This window comes from Chroicocephalus ridibundus, chromosome 7, assembly GCF_963924245.1.
Source record: "Chroicocephalus ridibundus chromosome 7, bChrRid1.1, whole genome shotgun sequence".
NCBI classification, from domain to species: domain Eukaryota; kingdom Metazoa; phylum Chordata; class Aves; order Charadriiformes; family Laridae; genus Chroicocephalus; species Chroicocephalus ridibundus.
The window spans coordinates 1,390,268-1,409,550 of NC_086290.1; the positions used below are offsets into that span (position 1 = coordinate 1,390,268).

The 19,283-nt window shown below is 49.1% G+C and overlaps 1 long non-coding RNA gene across 1 annotated transcript; it reads right to left on the reverse strand.

The window, feature by feature from the left end:
- Positions 1–7,136: 7,136 nt before the first annotated feature.
- Positions 7,137–19,283, reverse strand: LOC134518496 (uncharacterized). Its single transcript, XR_010071978.1, has 5 exons — positions 19,095–19,283; positions 15,544–15,686; positions 15,049–15,112; positions 12,390–14,213; positions 7,137–8,110 (listed from the first exon to the last, which is right to left on the reverse strand). It is a non-coding gene; the product is annotated as an uncharacterized LOC134518496 (long non-coding RNA).

Below are 19,283 nucleotides of genomic sequence, written 5' to 3' on the forward strand. Positions count from 1 at the left end.
AGAAGCTAAATATAGCGGCGGCGGGCCCTGGTGCATCATTTTTTCCCAATTGCCATATTGGTTTTTAACAAGGCAAGAGACATTGTCGGTGCTTGAGGAGGCGGATTCGTCCCCCCGCCACCCCCAGCACAGCGCCCGGGCGGCACGGGGCCGGCTCACCGAGCTGAAGGGGAACAGAACGGGTAAGAAAAGGGTAAAAAATGGCTGTGGTACGGACCCGAGGTGCCCCGGAGGAACCCACCAACCTAAATGGATGCAGGGGATGTCGGAACAGCCTAGGTGTGTACAGGGGATGAAGGAAACCTGCATAAAACGGAATGATCAAATAGCTGAATAAACGATAGAAAGGTGTTCTTAAATGCTAGAATTTATTTTTTTTTTCAATATTTACAGTTCACTTGCTGTAAATGCATTAATAACTTAGGGGTTCTTTAGGTAAGCAAAGCAAATTCCCAAATTAACCCAGAGGGCTGGGTGAGGAGCACGTGCCTGTGTCTGGTGGGTGCTGGTACCCGCTGGGGATGGAGCTGCGCATCCCTGGACTTTCCCAGCTCCAGCGCCAGGCAGCACCTCAGCTCTGCGCCTGCCCCCCGGGGCTGGGTGGCTTTTTGTGTGGGACACATCAGCAGCCATGGAACAGATGTTTTATCAGAGAATCATGGAATGGTTTGGGTGGGAAGGGACCCTAAAGCCCAGCCAGTGCCACCCCCTGCCCTGGGCAGGGACACCTCCCACCAGCCCAGGTTGCTCCAAGCCCCGTCCAACCTGGCCTTGAACCCCTCCAGGGATGGGGCAGCCACAGCTTCTCTGGGCAACCTGGGCCAGGGGCTCACCGCCCTCACAGCAAACAATTTCTGCCTCACATCTCATCTCAGTCTCCCCTCTGTCAGTGTAAAACCCTTCCCCCTCGTCCCATGGCTCCCCTCCCTGCTCCAGAGTCCCTCCCCAGCTTTCCTGGAGCCCCTTGAGGGCCTGGCAGGGGCTGGAAGGTCTCCCTGGAGCCTTCTCTTCTCCAGGCTGAACCCCCCCAGCTCTCTCAGCCTGTTTTTTCCTGCTTTCCTCCTGCACAAGGGTGTTCTCGAGGCAGAACCAGGCAGGAGGACGGTGCTGGGGTGGCTGTGCCATCTCCTCGGGTTCTGCAGACGAAGGTGTTTCCGAGAACTGCTTGAACCGCCTCTAAAGCTCCAACCGGCTGCAGGATGCAGCCAGCAGCAAACTGCTGCTGTGTCCCGAGGGATGAGAAATTCCAGTGATTTCCTCAGCGGTTGGGGAATCGTGTTGATCAGATTTGTCCCACGGGAGAGCTCAACCCCTCCTCGCTCCTGCCGCTGCCCCGGACCCGCTGGGAGCCCGAGTGGGTGGGGGAAAGAGCTGCAAGAGTAAAAATCACATTTTTTTGCCTCCTGGGAGCCCCCAGCCTGGCCGGACGCACCCATCCTGCGCCAGGAGCACTGGGGCTGCAGGTCCAGCGCGGACTCTAAAAGGCGGCAGTTCCAGACCATTAAGCTAAATTAATTTCGTATTATCATTACTAAGTTACCTGTTGGAAGAAGAATTCTCCATTCTTTGTGAAGGACAGATTTTATTTCTGCCAAAACATTTGCAGCTCAATGAGCAGAATTAATCTATAATTTGGCAGTTAATGTGTCCGCAAGCTCTCACGAAAGAAGAAAAAAAAAAAAAACCTTATTAAACTTAATCAGGTTTTAGGTTTTCATTATTTCTGCTCTAATAAACACAGGAACCCATACTGCAGGAACGCAAGGGCTGAGGGTGCTTTGGGGGGGGGCTGCGGCCCCCGGCATGAGGGGTGATCCCTGCGCGCTCCCCTCGGCATGCTGCAGCGCTGGGGTCAGCACGGCCCCTTCCCCTTTCTGCTGGGCACGCACACACACACAAAAACATATATATGTTTTTAGACATTAAAAAAAAATATGCTTGACATCATTATGCTAGTAAACAGAATATATTTTTTATATATTATATAGCTATAATGTTAATTTCTTATATATATACATACACACACACACACAAAAATGCGGATGCTGTTTACCAGCATTGCCCCTTTCCCAAGTAGCTGTTGGTATTCAGGACCTTGCTAATTAGTTTCACAGTCAGAGAGGAAATTAATGACGCAGAGTCAGATATTTAAAATTCTCTCTCTTTCTCTGTTGTTTTTTTTTTTTCCCCTCCCCAGGCATCTGACGTGTTGCTCTTGGGGGAGATATTTGGGACCGTGCCGGGGCTCTACCGCGCAGCACAAAGGCACCTCTTGGTGGGGTGATTTTTTTTCCTTCTCTACTTCTGGTAGCATAAAATCTTATTGTGCCAACATATTCGTTTAGAGGCACGTCTCAAACCCACCTCCTGGAGCAGAGACCGAACGTTGTTATCTCAGTGATAGCCGTGATTTATAGGTCTCGGGCACCCGCATGGCGTCGCGGGGTAGGGATGCTCGGGGTCTCGAGCTCCGCAGATCATTTTTCCCCCTCCTGCACCGATTTGCTTTCACACCTGGGGTCTTTGCTTGCTCGGTAAATTGTTAGCGAACATCTTGTACCAGATTGTTCCTCTTTTTGGCGCAGCTCGCGTCCCTGTGAAAAAAAAGATGAAACAACAACAATAAACAACAAAAGGCCACTTTCGTCTCATGCGTGAAATCACTATTTAAATGCCAAAAAGGATTCTTAAAGAATTTGGCTCGTACATGTGAATTACTGTTGGAAAATGCATGTAATTAAACGGTTTTAGAAATTCACAGGAGAATTTGATACGAGTATCCGCAGACAATAAATAAAACCAAAGCTACCTGGATGCTAAGGAAAACCAAAGAGGATGGGAACACGTGAACATATTTAGGGATAGTGAAAAGTTACAATTACATTTAAAAACTACTTTTCGTACTGGAATGCTTTTGGAAGAGCTTCGGTTTCTTTAAATCCAGAACATCAGGCTGGACGCTGGAACCGTGGCGCTCCGTCTGCTCTTACCGTCGCCCAATTTCCAAGCGTCTTGCGCAGCATCGGCCCGAGGTGGTGTGAACTCCTGCCCCGCAGATTGACGGGGATGGTCTCCAGTACGGGCGCGAGGCGGGCTCTGCTGGATCGCCGCCACTGAGGCGGGCTGAGGAGGGAGGGTAATTCACTGCCTGTGGGATTCAGATGAGATATCAAGAAATTCTTTGCTGTGAGGGTGGTGAGATAATAATGTGTATATATGTACATTTTTATATGGATATATAAAGATAACGTAGCTTTGTTGCGTATTACTTGGGAATTTTATCTCATGATTCCCTTCGGATACACTGTGGGGTTTTTTTTATCTTCTTCTGGGACCAGCATGCTAATTGAAGTCAGCCAGTAGCTAATTGCAGCCGGCAGCCCAGCACCGCCACCAGCCCGCCCATGCTGGCCCGCGGGGGGGTGTCCAGTGGCTTTGAACATAATGGAATATTAGATAAATAATTATGTTAATGGGCGTTTGCGCAGGCTAAACACCGCGCTGAGAGACGAGGCTGCCTTGGTTCACTCCTCCAGAGACAGAAAAGCAGATTCTGTGCCCTGGCTCCGTCGCGCTCTGCCCTCCCCATCTCCCACCGCCGCAGGAGGAGCCTGGGGAGGGAAGTTAAACGCTTTTCCTTTTTTTTTTTTTTTCTTTTCTTCTTTTTAAAATCTCCCTCTGTATTTGTCCGGATATTCTGTTCTTTTAGTTTATTCTGTATGCCGAATGGGACAAGTTGGTCATATTTCACAAACGCAAATGAGAATTTTTAGGGGTGAAATACATTCAGGAGTGCCACCATACTTCTTGTTTGCTTTGTATTCTGTTCGACTTTAATTTTCAGAATATTCTTTTTTTTTTTTCTAATAAATACTGGTAATTAACTGAAAAATTAAGGCAGGCAGGCAGCAGCCAGGGGAAGAAGCCAGAAGCGAGCATGTCCTGGCCAGCTCTGCAGAAGCGGCTGGGAACGCGGAGCGCCGCCGCGCCAGGAGCACCTTTGGGGCTCTTATAGCTGGAGGGGAGGAAGGCAAAAATCGCCAGTGGGCAAACGCCCGCACGGGCAGGTACGGCGCCTCTCCTTCCTAAAAGGGGTGTGAAGGTTTTCTGCTATTTGTAACCCAAATGAATGCCAGGCAGTGGGAGTTTTTGGTTCTGCCTCTTCCCTCTCCCTCTGCCCATCACCTCCTGCGGTTCATGTCTCTCCCTGCGACGGAGTTAATTGCTGGGACGGGAGGGACGGAGCATTGCCAGGGGCATTGCCAGGGAACTGCTGAGAAATCAGACCTGTCCCTCTCCTACCGTGACACGTTGCTCTCCCAGCTAATTAAAGAAAGGTGTTTTCATTTCGGCGGTGGCATATGGGTGATGGTGGCACATAGACCTTCATAACTCATCTGATTCTTCTTTTTTTTTTTCTGCTGAGCAACTGTTGTATGACCTTTCAGAAAGGCAAAGATTTTCCCTTAAAAGTCAACGATCAGAGAGATTTCATTTTCATTTGTCTAGTAAGTTATTTAAAGCCACGGCAGGACAAGTACCTTGTGTTTGCTGTAGCCTGGGAGCTACATTACATTGGGCCCCAAAATAGTGTCCCTGTGTCACTCCGGAGGTGCGGAAAGCTGAGGGTGGTGGGGAAGGACACGGCACTTGGGGTACTGCTTGCAAAAGAAAAAAGGAGCAATTAACTATTCGTGTTATTTGGTATTCAGTTATTTAGTATTATAATACTCAGAGTCACAAAGATATTGTTTTAATCCTGCTCCCTCAATTCTAAGAGGAGAAGATGCAAATCGTGAACAAATCCCTTTATGTAGGCTTATTATTACTCCCATTAATATTATTTTGCAGGGGAGTTTGTTTCCAATAAATAAAAACATGTCGGGAGGGTGTAGTGAGGTGGTTTAAGGAAGAATCCATTTCTTTAGATGGCTCTTTCTTGACCCAAAGCCACCTGCTCGCTGAATGTGTCTACGTTCCCCAGTGCCACTGGGACCTCTTGGGTGACTCCCAACCCCCTTGAGTTTTGGGATTTTTTTTCTACATTATTCAGCCTGCGGAGGGAAGGGAGCGCGCAATGTGTGGATCACGGCAAGGAAAGGAGCCCCGCATCCCGCTCCTGCCGGGATGTCCTCTTCGGGCCTGACCTTGTGCGTGGGACATGGCCCCGGGGGGACCCTGGTGGGTGAAATGAGACGGCCGGGGGTTGTGCGGGAGGAGGTTAATTACAACTGTGAGATGAACCCGTAGCCCCCGTAACCGTGCCATTGGACAGGGACAGCAGAGCAACAGCGTGCTGGGCGTGCGTGCAAGACGCAGGTAGAAAGGTATTAATGACCCATTGGTTAAGTCTGGAAGGATTGTTCCGTCCAGCCCAAATTTCTCTCGAATGGGATGTTTCAGTTGTTATTCCAATGCAGAAAATAAAAGATTGCATTCTTCTATTTGAAAGGTATAAATAATTGCGATCAAGGCTAAGAGGTTGCCTAGAAAACAGCCAGACCTTGGCGATGAGCGCCTGGTGCGATGCAGTGTCCTCCAGGTTTCCAGCCGGAGCAAAGGGGAATCAAGGTACACATTGGGAGCCTGAGGATGCTGGGACTGAGAGCGGCTCCAACTCGGCATTATTCCAGTGGCCTCACTGCAGGTGGCCAAAGCCTGAGATATTTTAATGTAAATCCCTGAGATCATCGACTTTCTCAGCCTGAACTGCCAGCAACGCACCTGCAGCAGATGCGTAGGACTTGATGCAATTTTAGAATATAAAACTGGAGGTGCTGCTTCTTCATAAAGACTCATAGGAGTTACTGTGATGCCTAAAAAAAACCATTTTGTTTGCTGTTCTTCATTGTATGATCTTTCTGGAATATAGCTTTTTCCTGTCATAAATATCCTGACTTCTAAACTGGTACCAAAAAGAGAATTTCACAGATTGTGGTCTCGTTTGGTGAGTGACCCCAGTGGGCTTCAGACAGAATTCTTTTTTTCTTATTTTTTTTTTCTTAATTGCTCAGTGTCTGAATTTTCCTATGGCAGCAGTGAACGGAATATCACCCAGCGCAGAGCACGCATGTGCCGCGTCCCCCGGCTGCTGAAGCTTGATGCAGCAGAAAGCTGGATGAATCGAGCACCAAGCCCTTGGCTTCTGCACTCAACTCAAGTCCATTGATCTTGGTTTTTTGCAGTTTTCAGCTATTCCATTATTAACCGTGGGTGCCCAGAGGCAGGCAGGAGCTGTACGGGGCTGGGGGTCCTGTCTGCGCCCCAGTGGCACCGCGTGCACATCTGCAGGACGGAGCTGAAACCTGTGAGGGCAGAGACACGGCACCCAAACCCAGCCTAGCCCCAACAAAACCAGGGATGACGCTCCACCAATTCACATTTGAAATTTAGAATCATGAATAAAGCTTTAGAAACCATTTTTCTCCGTCCTTATTTTGCATAGCAAAGCGTAACAGACAGAATGATTGTTCTGAACCTGGGAAGAAAATTAATGATTTTTTTCCCTTTACGCCATAGGAAAGGAAAATTCCTGTACCGTGCGTGGGTCTGCTCTTGGGCTGAGTCAGCGCGAATGTAGTCTCCGAGAGCCTATAATTCATTCCTCTGCTAACTGCTCACTCTAAAGAATGGGAATATCTAAAATGGAGCAATAACAGCGGCATTAACCCACCTCTGCCACCCTCCTCAGCCCGGCGTGGGGCTCCGACAGCCGCCGTGCCCGGGGACAGCGAGGGTCCCACGGCACCACCTCCGCCCGCCCCGCAAGGCTGGGGCTTTGCTCTTTCTAAAGGATTCCTTTGGCTGTTTCCCTAAGGCCAGTTGTAATGCAAAATCTCCCAGAAAGGGGTTTTTTTCTTAAATATAATTGTGGATGTGTGGAATATATGTTTTTTTAAAGTAGCAGCATCAATGGGGTTTTGCTCTCTTCCCACGCACATACCCATAGATGCAGACTGATATGCGCGCTTAGTATGTGCAGATAAAAATAGAAACACCTGTAAATATATTTCCAAACTTTTCTGGTTCCTCCTAAGCGAACGTAACCCACCTTTAAGATGCAGGGCTTTGTGGTCTTTAAATCTGTATAGTTGCTTTTTGTTATTTTAATTAATAGATTAGAAAGTAACGTACTTAATAATGCCAAAGTAAAATAGTCTTAGATGAACACAGGGTATTTTAAGTGTGCTATTTTTAAATCCTTAAAAAAATGCATCTTACAAAACGATTAACATTGTTTTCATGTTTCATGACCATTATGCAAGCTTTCCCTGGCTGTCTAACGCGCGTTTCTTGACGGGACTCACAGCCAGGGTCTGTAGGAGCAGAGTTCCCTAAAAGGTCCAGCGTGTCATTTGTGAATGTACAGGAACGTCCTCGCTCCGGGGGTGAGTCTGCACGATGGTGAACTCGATTACTCTCTGTTAAACCAATTTTTGTTGGGTTTTTTTTTTTGTTTTTTTTTGTTTTCCTTCAATTCACCAAAGTTTTGTCCTCTGAGTTTCTGGACTGACGTGCAGTAAGGTGCAGCCGAGGCCGGGTTTTAGACGACAACACGCGTGATGGGACCTGCAGAGCCACTGGTGGGGCCCCCCCCGGTGCTGGCCCAGCCCTGGGCCGTTCAGGGTGCCATGGGGGGGGTCCTCGCCTCTTCCTGCTCTTTGTGGTCTGCTGGGACCAGGCTTGGTCCTGCTGGAAGTCCCCCGGGATGCTGGGGGACCGGGGAGCTGCGGGAACCCGGGCTGCTGCTGGTCCTCTCGCTGCTTCGGGGGAAAAGCAGAGCTCTTGGGGCAGCTTTATCCCTCGTGGTTAGGAGTCGGGAAGATTCTTGGCCGCAAAGACAGCCTCGGAACCAGCTCCCTGACACAGCCAGAGAGCAAAGACTTCAACTTAGCCAGTTCTGCTTTATGTCACTAATTATAGAGCTAAACTCCAAAATAACTTGCACGCTATTCCCCCATGGAAAGTCAAAGTCTTCTTGGGTCAAGTGTCTGTCCGCTGCCGCCGGGATATTTTCCCTCTGCTCCGCTTCCCCACGGGGTTTTCCCGTCCACTCCAGCCGCGCGTCGACAGCCGGGGCCCTTCCACGAGCTGCTCACGGGGCTGGAGTCTAAAAAGAGAAAATCCCAGTGGTAATTCAGTTGCCTGGCGGTAAAAGAACCGAGGTGTGACCGGTTTTTCACGGGATACTCCACAGGCTGAACAGAAGCGTTACTTCTGGGGGGCTGGGGGTAGGATGGCATCCCCGAGGGGCTGCCCCGGGCGTGTCCCCCCCCCCAGCAACCTCAGCTTACGCTGAGAGTCATTTTACATCCAAAAATGTCTGCTAAGGCAGCCACTCATTCAAAAAATGATATATTTAGTCAAAAAAGAACGCGCTTAATTAAACTATTTCTCAGAAATATTTTCAAATGCGTATGAAATCGGTTCTGAGCATATTGGTGGACTGAAAAAACGTTAAGATTTTGGTAAAAGAAGAATACAGGTTAAAAGACGGTTCATGGTTCTAGTAATAGTTTAGACAGATACATCAGTAGAAACACAAAATGAACACTGAAAAAATCAGTCAAGTTCCAAAGTTATAAAACAGCGACCTGTCTGAAGTCTTCCAGTCACTTTAAAAAATAAAATTAAAACATCAATGGAGGAGGTGGTTGGCTGCTGAGCTGCTGGACCAGTGGCCACAATTCCCCCGCTCGGGGACTGCGCGTCCCCTAAGGATGCCCCTGGGGACGGGAGCACTCGGGGGCTGCTGCCACCTCTCCAGTCTCTGCCCCCCCGGGGGCACAAGCCCCAGCCCCAGCAGCATTTTGGCAGCATTTTGGCACCACCAGCTGAACCTGCTGCGTGGAGCCTCGGTCGGCTGCCAAATTCAATGAGCCGCGGGGGGGTTGTTATGATTTCTGCTTCTTTCAGTCCTCCACAGTAAGTCTATTAAGGACTGCGTACGTGTTTTATAAAGCCCACGTTTTATACAATTTCATCTTCTGATACCTCTCAAAAGGGGCGAAGTATATAGTACAGTATATACCTTAGGAAATCAGCTCTGAGCATATTGGTGGACTGAAATAATGTTAAGATTTTGGTAAGTATATATAAGTATATATACTTACATAGTATATAAGTATATAGTATAGCATAGATATAGCATAGAAGTGTGTGTGTATATATATGTGTATATATATACACATATGTATATGTATATATGTGTATGTATATATATATATACACACACACGTGTATATATATATACATACACACACATATATAAGTATGGATACAATATATACACCATATACAGTGTATACTGTACAGCCCAAACTGTTTCGGTAAATAACTTTGAAGTGGCTTTCATGTTGCCACCCCCTAAAAAAAAAATCTAAAAATGCTAACCTGCCATTTTTAAGGATGGGTTAAGGCACGGAAAAAACCGAAAGAATAGCGAAAAAAAACATAAAGAAAAACCTCCTCGCCCCAAGCCTCCCACCAAACCAGTGCTTAATGCCGTTTGCACATCCAAAAAGTCCGGGGGGTGCTGTGCCGGGCTGGCAGGCTCGGCAGCGGGGGGGATTTCCAAGGACAATGATGTAAAAGAAGAAAATCCCGAGGGCAAGGTGCGAGTCAGAGCAATGCTGCTGGTGCTGCGGTAGGGTTTTTTCGGGCAGCCCTGGGACCCGGGAATCCCACCCCCAAACGAACCTGGCCACGATTCAGAGGTGCTCGGTGTGCCGAGAAAAAAAAAAAAAAAAAAAACAAAACAGTTTGATGATCTTTTTTTTTTTTTTTACAGCTCTAGCAAATTCTTAATAAAATGCGCGTCGCTATAAAAATCTCTCGGTTCAGGGACCTGGGGACGATTATCGTGCTCGGAGTGCAGCCCCAACCGCCGCCTCGGCAGAGCGGTTACAGATAAACCGTTCCCTGCTCCTGGTCTCCCCTGGAAACCCCGGGAAGCTCTTTCTTCCCGGGTACCTGCGGGACCAGGGCGGGTAATCTCCTTTTTGTTCCTGCTCTAGGCTGAATAATTAATTTCGAAACGCGGAATGGAAAACACGGGGGATGCAAAGGGGAGCTGTTGCCATGGCACCGCCGGCCGGGCTGGCTCCATCCTTTCCCACCCACGCTGTGGCTCCCTTTGGCGGCGGATCAAGGCCAGGAGGTGGCTCAGAGGTCCCGGGGACGAAGGACCATCTCTGGAGCCCGGCGTGCTCCGTGGTGTCCCCAAACCCGGTGTGGTACCCGGGGACGGCTGGGTCGATGCTGGGGGATGCAGCCCTGGCTGGTGCCTGGCATCCGGCACCGGCTGCAATGCAGTCGGCAGCTCCCTCCTGGTGACACAGCTCAAAAAACCCATCTGAAATTAAGCCTCCAAAGCCGCCGCCAGGTCTGACATTTGAATCTCTCCCTTCTCCCTCCGGCCCTGCACCCGGCGAAGGCTCCTGCCTCCTCGCTGCGCCTCGAGCCATGTGTCAAGGGCAGGGGGCCAGCGCGGCGCGAGGATAAATTCCCCTCCATAAATAAGGGATGTGTGCTAAAATCCACTACTATTAATAAAGTACCTCACACCACTCTCTCAAATGCTGCGGTGCGTGGGTCGCGCGTCCATAGCTAACAAATCGTACTCCCACTTTTCCATAAGCACATGTACCCTGCTTCTTGCTCCGCCACCACCCCTTTTAAAAAAAAAATCCATCTGGTATATTAGCATTTCTTCCAATTAATGTCAACCCTAATCACAACCACCTCCAGAAAAACACAGTTCTGCACAATATACTGGGAAAAGCTCTTTTACGAATAGCGACAACATTTCAAATCGGCCTGGCGGCGCATAGCGATGCGCCCCGCAGAAGTTTTTATTGAGAGGAGGGAAAACTGGCAAGTACGTAATGGTACGTAATGGACGTAATGGTCCATCAAATGTGAAATCCTCGTACTGCTTTCCCCTGCGTATGGGCAAGGATGAAAGTAAGAAAGCGGGGAAAGGTTTTTAGGAAGTCTAGTAATGGTTCATTAGTGTTTATTACCTATTGATCTCTGGTAGCAGACACGTCCTACGTTCCTGCCCTGAATACTTAATTTAGACATGATATTGGTGACTTAAAAGGTCTTAGCACAAGATTTGTGAGCAATATCTACGCAGGACCGAAAGATGGGCACCTCATAGACTGACAGCCTGGGACGGCTCTCGGTGATCAGCTCCCTCCTGCTCAGCACGTGCCAAAAACACCGCCAACAGCTGCACCGAGCCTCGACCTGCGGCTCTTAAGAAGCCTTAATTTAAACATCTTTGGTCAAGTTCCCAGGAAGGCTATGCCAATGGCCAGTTGCCTCCTCTAAGCACCACTGGGAAGGGTGTGTGTTTTCCTGGCCCGCTGGTGTTATCCCAGCAGTGCCTGCTGCCTCTTGCCCCCTTGACACAGGACCGATTTCTCTCCTAACACCTGGGAAAACATCACTTTTAGAGGACTCTAGTGGAATCGGTGAAAATATTTCCTTTGCAGCCAGCTCTGGGGTGCGGGTTTCAAGGTCTCGGTGGTTCCGAGCTCCCCAGGTGCAGGGACAAGGAGGAGCGAGACCCGGGCACTTGCCCCAAGCTGCCAACAGGGTTATTTCATACCGTGAACGGCACATTCCAGAGAAATTAGAAAGTTTGCTGAGGAGTTTTGGCTCTTCCATGATGTCTGGGATCCCGAGCCCTCCTCGCCCCGGTGCCGCAGCCCTGAGCCCTTCCCTCCCTCCCGCAGCCGCAGCGCTCGCAGGGTCCCCCGTTGGCTGTCCCTGCGGGGAGCGCACGGCTTCTGCTGGGGAAGGGGTTTTTATAGTGGGATTGGGATCAATATTTGTTCTTCAGTATTATTAATGTTATTTATTTAGTCTTATTCTATTAAATCTGTTTATATTTCAGCCCTCAGGTTTCCTTGTTTTTTCCCGATTCCCCTTCCTGGATGGGGAAGGGTCATGGAGTGAGAGAATAATTGTCTGAACGACAATAAATTGTTGTGGTTTCTCACACCACAGCACCCCAGCGGCGTGTTGTGTTCCCAGCGGGGAAGGGTTACTCGTGCTGGGCCACCAAAGCATGAAGGCACAAGCCGGACACAGATAGGCCATAAAAAATGGCAAGGCAGAGAAAGGTCTGACCTAAACAAATAAGGTCGTTGGTCAGAAAGAGCATCTTTTTCCATCCCCAAGTGAGCTCACATACATAGGCGTGTGCACACCTTTGCCTGTGTGTCTGTTCTCCTCCATAAATGACGTTGTTGGATAAATCAGAGCGGATACAGGCCGTTGCTCATTACAGCAGCCTGTTGCTTATTTACGATTGTTACTAACAGCAAAACCTTCCAAAGGAAAGTGCGTCATTGAAACAGTTGAACATTAAATCTTACCTTTAAAGACTGGCTGGATGTTACACATCCCAAGAAACCTGCACCTCAGCTCTGCTCCGTGCGGGATCTTCGGCAAGTGTCACTTTGCTGAGAAATCCCCAATTCGAAGCGGAGTTTGCTGTTTTGTTTTGGCTTTTGGCTTTAATTGATAGGGTTCGTCTTAGTTCCTGACTCCATGTAAGCACGGACACTTCTCACCAAAATAGTGAATTCTCCTCTGTACAAGCATAATTTTCCAGTCACTCCATGACTTTAGTACTTCGGGGACTGAGGAATCGCGCAGTTCACTTTTCTATTATTTATTTCTTGTTCCTCCAAGGGAGGCGAGCAGTAAGCCAGCCTTTGGAAGTGTAGCACATTTAAATATTTCAATTCTACCTCACTCCAAAGGGCAATCCTCCCGGGTGCTACGCTGTGAGGCGTCTCCTAGCAGGAAAGCGGTATCTGAATATGCATTTGAAATATTAAAGATTTAGCAGAGGCAGGATGATATCCGCTGTGGCTGCCAGGTCTGATGTGAATCGTAAGAGGACAGCAGGGTAATCATTTGGTTGTTACTCTGGCAAAACTCGCGTTCCAGGATTTTAGGTACCGCTAAGAACAACTGCAGTTCCCCGTGGTGTTTAGGGGCGTGTGAGGATTTGAGAGGATTTATTCCCATTGACAAACCTGCTGCCGCCACACGCCGTGCAGCAGGCTCTGCTGGCGGCTGCTCGGCTCCCCTTTGCGCACGGATGTGGGAGCCGAATTTGGAAATGGCAGATTTCACATCTAAGGACAAAAGGTGAATATTTTGGAAAAAAATACATGCCTCTTTTTATAACTCCTCCCCAAAATAATGTTATAACTTTAAAAACTCACGTCTGCGTCGGCCTCCTTTTTTTTATTACTACGTAGGGCATCTGTGGATTTTCCAGTTTCTGATCTGCCCATGACAACACGATATTTCTGTCTCTACAAGACGAAAATTGAAAAACATCTTTTTTCTTTTTTTTTTTTTTTTTTCCTCCCTTATAGCAATTTCTGTGTCCCTGGCACCAGGGCGGTGCTGGTGATTAACTGCGCTGCCGCAGCCTGTGACTTTCGCGTGCAGCTTTGCCACAGAGATTTTTCACGGGCTAAAGCCCATGATCTTGCCCACGAGTCTCAGCTGACGGTCTCCGGGGAATTAGACGCTGCATTTTCGCTGTTGATAACGGAGACCTTGCAGAAAACAGGCAGCTGAAGGCAGCCAGGACCACACCACGTTTATTCCGATCTATCACCATAGAAACAGATAATCCACAAACGGTCCACTTCTCCAGCCCGGGTTTACCGGAGGGAGCAGGGAGCGGGCTGCCTCACCACACAGCGCTTCCCACCCTCTATTGAGTGCACCTGGGGGGGGGAAAGTCTGGAAAAAGGTGTTTACGCGTATAACTCACCCCGACAGCCAGGCACGGGTGCTGCTGGGTGCCCCCCCAGCCAGGTGTGCGAGAGACCAGGGGGATTTTACTGACACTGATCACCCACTGGCGACAACAGGGACAGAGAACCCCCCCCGCCCCGATGACCCCCTCGATGGGTTTCTTTGTCCGAGACCCGAGGAACCCATGCAGGAGAGCGTCCGTGGCAGCCTAGAGCCAGATTGGACCCCGGTCCAGGGGTGTTCTGCTGGTCTCCGCCTCGGAGCCCGCGGCTCTCGGTGAAACCTTTGCTCACGTTTTACCCACGTGTTGCAGAACTGTGGAGCCTGAGACACGGCACCCTTCGGGAGGAATGTTCTCCGGGTAGGGAAGAAGGGACCTCTGCAGCCGCCACTGCCTTCTTTAAGCCACTTGCAACCTTATTAAATGGAGAAAAAAATAAAAAGGCAAGTCTAGAGCAGGAAGAAGGGTGATAAATTAAGCTACAAAATCTTTTCCTCTGCTTTAGAGGAGTATTTTGCAGAGAACAAACCAGAGGAAGGAAAGGATGCTCTGCAGGAGCGTCAGGGGTCTGCACGGCCGCGGCTGCAGGGTGACGTGGGCTAACGGGATTTCAGAATAACTGCTTGTAATGGCCTTATTCCATGCCAAACCGGCTGGGAAAACCTCCCGTGGCGAAGGGAAAGCTGCCGGCGTGTCAGTCACGGGGTGTCGCACTGGCCGGGTGGGCAGCCTGGGGGAAACGCCAGCTCTCTCCCTCCCCGTCCCGAAGAACACTGATTTTTTTCCAATTATTTTTAATATGCTCACGCCGAAAAATATGGACAGGAAGTTCAGCTTTCATTAAAAATATCCCATCTATGCTGCTTCTGTTTCTCGACTCTTCAGAAGCAGCCTCTATGCTCCAAACTACTTAAAAGGCACTGAAGCAGCGTGCTAGAAATGGAGTTCAGGTTTTTGTCGCTTAAATCCCTTTCATTTTTAACATGAAGATTAGGTATTTCAGGCGGCAGCAGCAACCTGACTCCCACGGCACTTGGCCTAACCAGACTAACTGAACCTTTTACCATAGCAACAATCACATTAATATTTGCTTATTTATATAAAAGTAAGGAGCTTCGCCGGAGACGCCCGTGCCGGCATCTCCTGCCAGAGGGGCAGACACGAATATTTTTAGTTTCATTGTAAAAAAAAAAAGGTCTTAATGCAGTAGAACCTATTTTGTGTTCTGTGCCCCCCCTGGGATTGCTCACCTGCAACACGATGACAAATAGGGCACGTTCCGCCATTGGGACACACTGACTCGGTGCTCCCCATCTGTCAAGGGAGGGAACAAGAAAAACGTAAAATTCACTTTTTTTCACATCTTAAGAAATATGAGAATTTTCAATTTTCAGAGCAAGGAGTTTTATGTAAAAAAAAAAAACAACAAAAAACCAAAAACCAAAAAAAGACCACCCCCCAAAAAAAAAACCAAACCCCAAAAAGCTGCAAAAGGATATGAACAAGGCGATTGCACAGTATTTAAAATGGACATTTGTGACCCAGGGACGTATTTTCAGTGGAAGCCGCAGGAGAAGCTGCCGCCGCTCCCTTCTCCCTGCAGCCGGTCCCTGCCATTCACCCAGAACCCTCCTCTCTCCCTTTTTTTATTTTTTTTTTAAGAAAAAAGTCTCAAACGTGTCTATTTGGTTACGAGTTCATTTACAGACTCATTTTAAACAGTTTTCTATTTAACCGCTCCGTACCCAACTCTCCCGGAGCCGCGAGTGGCTGGGTTCCCGCAGCGCCGCCGCAGAAGGAAGCCGACGGCTCAGCATCTTCTGGGCGCTTCCCGGCGGGTGCTGTGCCCGAGGCGGAGCGATGCGCAGTCTCGGAGAGCAGGGGCAGCCTGAGTGAGAAAGACAGGGACTGACAGCTAAATCAGCATTTATTTTTTTTGCACATCCAGTTGTTTATAGGTTAAGATTTTGATGTCGAGATTTAAGAAGACAATAGATTGTCTTCACCGCACCCAGACCTACAAGCACTTAAAAACGTTCTTCCACTAGCGTCTTTCTGCTCCATTAACTCTGGACCTGAAGCACCCGAGCAATATCTGACATTTCTTACAGTGTGCCATTTCCCTAGCATGGATTTCCTGAGGGCTAAGCAAACTAAGTATGTATGCACGAGGAAAAAATATAATATAAAATACATAAATTATGCAATAGCATTACAGTGTCTGTATGGCGGCCTCGTGGTCTAGTTGAATATTGTGTGTGTGCAGAATTGTAAATGACGGCTAATAAAACATTTGCAGCGTGCAGGCCCTGCACTGGAGCTGAGACACGACACCCTAATTTCATAACAGACACTTTAGGAATATAATACAAAAATTAAGAATAGGTCTTGTCAAAGAAGCTGGTTTTTCTTGCTTTTTTGATATTGAATTCTGAATTATGCATTAGGAAAGGGCCATGGAGTTTTTGGAATGTTTATCAATAACGCCTAGCACACATTTTAAATTGCATTTCGTGTTGCTAGTCCTTCCATGAAGCCAGCGGAGCAGAGCTGGGCTCCTCTGAGACCCCCCGTTCCCCTGCGGGATGGGGACGGGTCCCCTCCCCGAGGAGGAGGAGAAGGGACCTTTCCCTGGAGAACGCAGCTGGCGTCTCTGGCCCTGCCGCAGCCGGCTGAGGAAATACGACTGCCGGCATCACAGAATCATAGAATCATTACGGTTGGAAGGGACCTTAAAGATCATCTAGTTCCAATCCCCTGCCATGGGCAGGGACACCTCCCACTAGACCAGGTTGCTCAGAGCCCCGTCCAACCTGGCCTTAAAAACTTCCAGGGATGGGGCCTCCACCACCTCTCTGGGCAACCTGTTCCAGTGTCTCACCACCCTCATGGTGAAGAACTTCTTCCTAACGTCCGGTCTGAATCGACCCATCTCTAGTTTTGATCCATTCCCTCCAGTCCTACCATTACCCGACACCCTAAAAAGTCCCTCACCAGCTATCGGGACACTTCTGCTGCAGCGCTTGAGCTGTGTGTTGAGCAGGGTAAGCAAAAACAGGAGGAAATTCAGTATATGGAGATAAAAGTGGCAGCGCTTCCTAGCGGGTATTTGTGATGGTTGTACCTGCGATACCGCAGCGCTGGATATACCGAGTGCTGCTTCAGAAATGAGAAAAACTGCGCTCGTACTAGCCACGATGGATATTTTAGTGCACTGCGGTTTTGCACGTGGGTGTGCTTGTGTGTACGCAGAGAGTACGTACGATCTGAGCACACACACGCTCCGTGGGTCATTCCCGAAGAGTTTCAGCAGCCCTGGGTAAAGCCCCGGATTCCCCTGGGCTCGTGGCAAAGCCCGGCATGCCCAGACACCAGGTCGTACAGCTGATGGGGCAAAGCCACCTGCACAGAAGCCCTGCCCGGGGAAACATCCGCATCCGCATCCCGTTGCAGGGAAGATGCTCCCTCAGGGCTGAGTGCCCAGCGCTCGGGGACCAAATCCTGGGATGCGGCCGGCCACAGCCTGGCCAGCTCAGGGCGCTCGGGTTTTGGCCAACAGGTGGATTCCCGGTGCTAAGCCTGCAGCCGGCAGCATTTTTTTCACTTCCACCTTCAAACCTTCCAAGCCGAAAGCACATTCCCGTTTTCGGCTCCCCACGCAATGCAGTTCGTGCGGTGTCCAGTAGCAGCTCGGTAGAAGACAAATAAATTACTGTCTTGAGCTTTTGTGAGAGTGAGCCGAAGTCTGCTGCTTTTTGATTTTCAGAAGGGGGAAAACCAGGGAAATCTGACATTCCAGCATGAGGTTGCCACCTTGCCCTGCAGCGGTTAACGCGCAGCCGGCCCGGCTCCCCCCCCCCCCCCATCAAAAACCAGTTAAAGAGAAATCAATGACCTGCACTTAGAGCTTTTTCATTCACTCAGGCCACAGGGAATGGCTGAAGCAGAATAAAGGACTGTCTTCCTATAAACGTCAGTGGGAAATTATATCCATGCGCTCTTTGGATGCACATTGATATTTTAGGATTTTATAATCTCACGGCTGAGACTGTAAGACTGAACAACTTTGGTAGAAAGATGGAAGAGACAGACGTGTTTATGAGATTATGTTGGGTTTTTTTTTGTTCCTGAACTCCTCTCTTGCGATGCTTTTGGCACGCGGTCCTGCCGCTGCGATGCTTTCCGTCACGCTGCTGCCAGTTTTCCCCGCCGTGTCCCACGGAGGCGGCAGAAGCCTTGGGCGGCATTGCCTTCCCCTGCGGACACCCCCATCGTCTGACCGGGGCATCTCTGCGGCCGGCTCGGAGCTCGCCTGCGGCAAACACTGCGCCGGGCACTGCTCCGTCAAAGCAATGTGGTTCAGGCATCTACAGGCACGGTTAAACCGTCGCGATAGTCGGAAAAAACATTCCCACATCGACTCTCTAGCATTCCACATTTACTTTGAAATCGCCTCAATGTACAGGCGTTGCCATTTTTTTCTTATCAGCAAGGAAAATTTTGTGACTAGAGGAACGATGTGTCATCCAATAATATATCTGAGGAAAATACGTCAAGAGTTTTCCCCGATTTGCGTGAAACGAAAAAAAATCTGAATTAGTAATGTACTGATTAAAAGAAGAACAAAATACTTTGTTTTATCATCTCAAAGGGGAGCTTTGCTAATTTATCTAAAAAATTAAATGAATTTTGCTATAATTTGTGTGTGGAATTATCAATACTGTCAATTAGTATAAAATATTTTGTATAGTTCCTTCTTGGAGCGAGGTGTAAGGTCATGTTTATATTCAGCCTGAGCATCACTCCAGCACAGGGCTTCATTTGTCCCTGTGCTGGGACACGCGTTAATTTGGCTTTTCTTTTCTTTCTTACTGATGAAGGCTCCAAGAACACTTAAGGAAACGCCGCCTGGAGCCGTCCCAGGGAAAGTCTGGCAGCCGCCAAGAGAAACGTCTCCCCAGGTTATGCCGACAGCGAGCGATGCTGCCGAGCCTGCGCTCGCCCTTCGCTTTTCCACACGCTCGTCCATCTGTCACGAGCTCTCCAGCGCACCCAGTTGGCGTGGAAGGAATCCAAAGACCTGATTCCCAAGGCAGTGCCCAAAAAGCTTATCTAAACCTACAAACATTTTGGACAGAAACAAATGGAAAAGTTTGGAGAGTGGAAATGGGGAATAAATCTGAATGAGCAAAGAGCTATCTTGACTGCTGTGTTACGGACACACAGACATCACAGACGACATACTGGCTTAGGAACGTACATGTAATTATTATCTGCACGCTGTATATTTTCTTACCTGTATCTTGCTTTACCCCTCGTACCCGGATACAGGGAGGAAGCTGTGCTGAGCCCACGGCGCTTGCAGTCACCAGCACATCTCATCCTCACGTCAGGCTCCTGCCGGTCCTCAACCCTCCACCAGCTTGGCAAAGCGCGTTCCTGGGGCGAGCAGAGCTGGGCACCGACACACGCGCTGCTGCCTGGG